This window comes from Neopelma chrysocephalum, unplaced genomic scaffold (assembly GCF_003984885.1).
Source record: "Neopelma chrysocephalum unplaced genomic scaffold, ASM398488v2 Primary Assembly neopelma1_43, whole genome shotgun sequence".
In the NCBI taxonomy this organism is placed as follows: domain Eukaryota; kingdom Metazoa; phylum Chordata; class Aves; order Passeriformes; family Pipridae; genus Neopelma; species Neopelma chrysocephalum.
This window is the reverse complement of record NW_020897702.1, coordinates 14,860,224-14,866,197: the sequence shown is the minus strand read 5'-3', so window position 1 is coordinate 14,866,197 and position 5,974 is coordinate 14,860,224.

Below are 5,974 nucleotides of genomic sequence, written 5' to 3'. Positions count from 1 at the left end.
CTCGCTTCCCTTCCTCTTCTTCCTCCCCCTCCCGCCGCGGCGCCGGAGTTGCTCCCAGCTCCCCCCCGCACCGGCCCCAGGGCGCTCCTCCGCCTCACACCCCGCGACCCTCCGATCCGCGCTGGAGATGCAATTGGTTGAGGAAGGGAAGGCACTGCCCGGCGCCGGCCGTCGCCCAGCCGGGAAATGAGATGGGCGGCCGCGGAGCCGCGCAGCCCTGCCTGGCCCTGACGCTACCCGCTGGAGCTGGGAGCCGAGAGCCGAGCCCGCGGTCGGGACACCCTGCCGAGGAGGCTGCTTTTAGGTATGACTGCGCATCTGCGAGGGAAATTTCTCTTCGAGGTGTTAAAACTAACTTTATTGCCCTGAAGAGCCTGGTGATCCTGCAGGGAAGACGGTGAGACTGGGCATCAGCATCTCTGCCTCCAGGAGTCACCTTTAATGACCATGCTGGAAAATAAGACTCGTTCCCATCCCATCGTACCCAGCAGATGGGCAGGGTGCTCCTCTCTCCCTTCCATTGTCGTCCAGCGGAGGTTCCCAGACACCCTTTTCCTTTTTTCAGAAAAGCACAGGACAGTGTGTTAGTGAGAAGCGTGATTAGAAAATGTGAGAGCATCCCAATCCCGAAATTCATCCTTGCTCAGAGGCAGCCTTATACATGGCTGCCAGAAGCCATATACATCGCCAGGAGAGCCACTCCTCTGACCAGGGAAAGAGTTACACACCAGAACAGCCCTTTTGCAGGTCTTCCATCCTCCTCTTCCTCACATTTCCTTCTCCTCAAGTTCTCTTTCTTAGATTGTGGGTAAAAGAGACACACTTCAGTGTGCTGGTCAGCAATGGCTCCTCAGTGTGGGTAGGAGAAAAGGTCAATCCCCCAGGTGAAGAGGTACAGCTGGGATCTGCCGGAGCCCTCTGTGCTGGGCAGTCACATCTCCCACTGCACTAGTTTAGGTTTCCCTGGTACTGGTTGTCTATGAGAATGACAGGTGAGTCCCATGGGGGTCTGGGTGGCTGAAGCACAGCTCTTGGCAGGGGGCTGAGCAGGAGTAGGGCTGGGCTTGCACAGGGATCAGCTGTGGGGGACCCGCTCCCACTAGGGCTTTCCAAGTGTGATGCTGTCATGTGCAGCCAGGTGAAAGCCTCCCTATGGCATTACAGCTTCTTTCTTGCACACCTTAGAGGGGACTTCTAGGACTTTAGTGTCAGGCTTTGACAAGAGAGGGTGCAATCTGCATGGGCTCCAGGGCCCAGATTTTATTCAGGTGCAATAAAATCTCCAGCTTCCCAAAATTTTGGTGTCTCCCTTGAGCTTCAGCAATGAGTCAGATAAAGGGACTGGGGGAGAGAGGCCAGTGAGGATGTACTGCCCAAATATATAATCTCACATAGGTTTTTCAGCCTGCCATGGTGCTGGGGTTGCACAAAAGTGCATTTGCACTTAATCTTCAGAGGCAGGCTATGAATTGCTTATCTTCCATCCCATCTGGCATCAAGCAAAGCATCACCAGCCAGTCAAGGGAGGTGGTTGTCTCAGCATGTGAAATGGTGGCAATGGGTGAGTGCTTTGGGCAGGGTGCGAGCCCGGTGGCAGGGAAGCAGAGCAGCGGAGGGCAGGGGAGATTTTCAGGGTAGGCTTCTTGCTAGCAGCCTGTGGAGGAGTGTGTCCATAGCAAGCTGCACCATGGGAGCTGGTGCTAGGGACCATGAGGTGCAGCCCAATCAATAAGTTACTACAGAGAGAATCACTTGGCTTCAAGGAATCAGAATCATTTAGGTTGGAAGAAATCTCTGAGTTCATTGAGCTTGACTGTTATCCCAGCACTGCCAAGTCCACCACTAAACCAAACATCCCTAAATACCACATCTACAGTCTTTTAAATACCTGCAGAGATGGTGACTCCACCATTTTCCCGGGCAGCCTGTTCCAAAGCCTGTTCCAATCCTTTCAGAGAAGCAATTTTTACTAATATCCAGCCTAGACCTCCCCTACCACAACCTGAGGTCATTTTGTCTTGTACTGATGATAGCTGTATGATTGATTAGCAGCCAATCTAAGTTTGATGCTTGACCCCTCTGAGTTCCCTCAGCCTCTGCCTGCCTCTCAGCACCCCCAATGCAGTGAGGGATGAATCTCAGCAAGTATCTCCTGCTGTTGGGATGGAATATGAAGAGGATGCGCTGTGGATAAGCTGGTGTGTAGGCTGTGGGCTTTGGTGCTTGGGCATCAGTGCAAGGCTTCAGCAATGGAGCTGTTTCTGCCAGGTAAGAGCAAAGGCATGCATCCTGCCTGACTCTTCTGCAGGACTGCTAATTTGGTAGCTAACTCAGGGTAATTTTACAGGAAGGCCAGATTGGAGTGTTATTCCTGATTTTACTTACCTTAGCATATTCATGATGTATTTTCCTAACAAAGCTTTTTATTAAAGTTCTGTCCAACCACATCCAGATGAGGCTAATGATATGCCATTCCAGGTTATAGATGTTTCATCCATTAGTGCTGCTCTACTGGTTTTACTTTTCTCTGCTTGTCAAACAGCAGTTCTAGGAAACATGGACATATCATGCAATACAATACAGACTGTAATAGATGAGTTTTTCTTTGTTTATTACCAAGTGGCCTTAAACTAGCAGGCTCTGTCAATGATTTACAAGGCTTGTAAGAGATTTGACTCACAATCCCTGCACTGCTATAGATATCTGCAGATTTTATTGCTATATGCTCAGTATTTTAAGTTTCCCTTCCCTTTCCCTTTGCTTATTTCCATTATTTTAAGCATTTTTTCCTTCCTTCTTGCTGGAAGATGTCAGATGACAGTCTCTCAACTTTGTGTGGAAGGCCTGATTTCTTTTTCTTGTGTCATTAATAATGGAACAAAACCACATTAACAATTGCAACAACAGCCAGATAGGAGCCAGAAAGCTCCTTTTACTCTCTAATATGCTGCATAAGTAGTCTGAAGTACTTTATACAGAGGGCTTGCTTTTTTTTCCCCTCACCCTTTTGCATTGATATCTTTTTTCTACTTGACAAAATGCTTGACCTTGTCTTTTGCTGAAGAAAATGTAATAAACACCAGAGTTAAAAATTTAAAGAGACTGCAGACAGGAAATAGCCCTTTAGAGGTAATTTCATCCTGCAAGAAACCATGGGAAAAAACTGAGCAAAGAAATGTTAGCAGGGGCTGCAGGACATTGCATCTGCAGGGTCAGGGGGCTCTAGAGGCTGCTCACCACTGCCTTGAGATGCTTTTGATTGATGCAGTGAGCTGATAGAGAGCAGGAAAGAGCTACAGGTTTCTGAATCAGCAACAGAAATGTACACCAGGCATAGGAGTAGTCAAAAAATGGGTAACATCCTGCTGGCCCCTCCTCTTTCACATGGAGTTGGTGGTCCAGGCTTAGCTTATTCTGGTCTTCTCTAAGTGAAAAGAACATTCATCGTGAGGTCTTGGTGTATAAAAAATATTAATTCCACTTGTATAAGATGAAAAAAAGGCTTTTTCATCATCTGAAGTAGAATCTGGCCAAATCTGCACTCTGCGTGTCAGTGGTTTCTTTTTGCCTTTTATTTTTTTGGCAGAGGCACAGTATGAAAAGCCCTTCTCTTACTCCTAATCAATCAGTAGCTGTAAGAGGAGAGGCCATGGTCTGTTCTGGTCTGTCAGCATTCCTCCACTTTTTAAGCTATCTGGACTGCCTGAGTCTCCTTTTGAATTTGGTCTGTGGGTTTGCAGGTTAGAAAAACAGGGGAAAAAATCAAATGATGGTGCAGAAATGTGTACCTGAGAATGCACAGATACTTAGTGGAAGGGAGACATTTGGAAACAGCTGTTATCAAATTGGAGGTACTTTAAGCACACCTTTGAGGTGGGTGATTGCATTCGTCCATAAGGCACTGCTGTGGCATTAAAACTCTTCCAAGATCATCCTCCTTCTGTATTTATAGGGAGTGTAATATCCCTGTGTTCCTTCAATGGGAAACCAAAGCACAAAATTACTTTTTTTTCTAGGAAGTTTGTGCCAAAACAGAGAAAATAAATCCTCACTGTCCTGAGTCTCTGAGGAGGTCTTTATCCCACCTCTCTGGGCAACCTGTTGCAATGTTTCACCACCCTCACTATAAAAATTTCTTCCTTATATCTAATCTAAATCTAATCTCTCCTTCAGATTAAAACCATTACCCCTTTTCCTATCACTACAGTCCTAGCTGTGCCTTGGCCTTCCTCACCCCATACTTACACACCTGGGCAGTGTCCCTATACTCTTCCGGGGATACCTGTCCCTGCTTCCACTGCCTATGTGTTTCCTTCTTGCCCTTTAGTTTGGCCAGTAGGTCTCAACTCAGCCATGCTGCTCTCTTGCCTTCCTTTTTTGATTTCTTACAGCTGGGGATCAAGAGCTCTTTTGCTCTATGGAAAATATCCTTAAAGATCTCCCAGCTCTCTTCCACTCCCTTGTCCCTGAGGGCAGTTTTCGAGGGGGTCCTATTGACTAACTCCTTGAATGGCTGGAATTTTTCTTTCCTAAAATTCAGGGTTCTGATTTTACTCTTCACCTGACCTGTATTCCTCAGGACTGTAAACTCCACCAGCAGCTCAAGCTGCCTCCAGTCTTGATGTCACTGATCAACTCAACTCACGTTGTGGTAAAAATAAAGCAAAATAATAATACCCTTCCAATTAAATAAAAAAAATTATATTCTAGTTTGGCATATTCATATAACCCTTCACCTCACATCAATGTCTGAAGTTATTGTCTATTGCCTAGAAAAGGGCTTGGTTAGTGTTACACTGTACAAAGAATATATAAGAGGAGCCTTTATCGCATATAAGATTCATCTGACCATTTTCCAAGGTACTCTAGTTCTATTTTTCTGACCCATGGTAATTTTCATTGTTGATCATTAGCGGTATGAATATTTTCAATTGCAGAATTCAGCAAAGCGAATGGCATGTCTATCCACTATGTGCAGAATGAAAACAATCTCAAAAAGGGGCAAATGCAAAAGGGTCTCTTGTGTCTTCCCTTTTTTCCTGTGAGTTTCAATGCTACCCTCTCCACTACCAGAATAGCACAAGCTTCCATCATCTCAAATCTTAGGATGCCCCAGGTGCTCAAGCCTGTCTTCTATGTTCAATTTGGTCACTTCCTAAGATGCAGGAGTAGTGATATGTCCAGATGGAGTGAGAAATTAAATAAAATTAAGCATGAGTAAAAATTAAGCAAAGCAATGATTAGATGTGATTAAGCTGGTATAGTTGAAATCAACTATAATTTAAATATTCACACTTTAGTCTCAACCACACTTTTTATGTGGATCACATGAACACCTCTCCAATTCATTTGGCATAAATTTGGTGCAAAGAATTTACTTTGGCCTGCCCTGTCAGCACAACAGTGTCCTCACAGGGTCTAACTGAACTGCCAAAACCAAAACTCTCTTTTTGTACCACTGATTAGGCTCACTCTGGGTTTGCCGAAGCACTGGGCTGGGGCTGCCACAGGGTCTCTCTAGAGAGCCAGGCTTGATGCTCCTCACTACAGGCTGTGTTGGCTCATTGTCTGTGTTGGTTCCTGTGTCTGGAACAATGCCTGCAAGGCAGCTGGGAATATGGAGCACTGAAGCAAATTGAGTCAAGGTCAGCTCATCTGGCCCTGCAGAATGACTGGTGAAGCATGTTAGGCATGTGGCCTTTCAAATAATAGCTGTGATTGAGCAATGGTGGTATAATTATGGTGCCTCCCATGGAAACAAGTATGGGTAACTCAAGGCAATCACAGCTCAGACCTTTGCACACGCATCGTGGGTGGTTTCCTCCTGGAGCACCACAGATGTCACAATGTCATTTATAGCCTTGGCCTTATGCCCCACCTCAGCCTGTGTGTGTGGAGGATTTAGGAACTGCTCCAAACATATCAGAGATGGAAACTTCATTGATATTTCACCTCTAACTTGCAGGAGTACAAT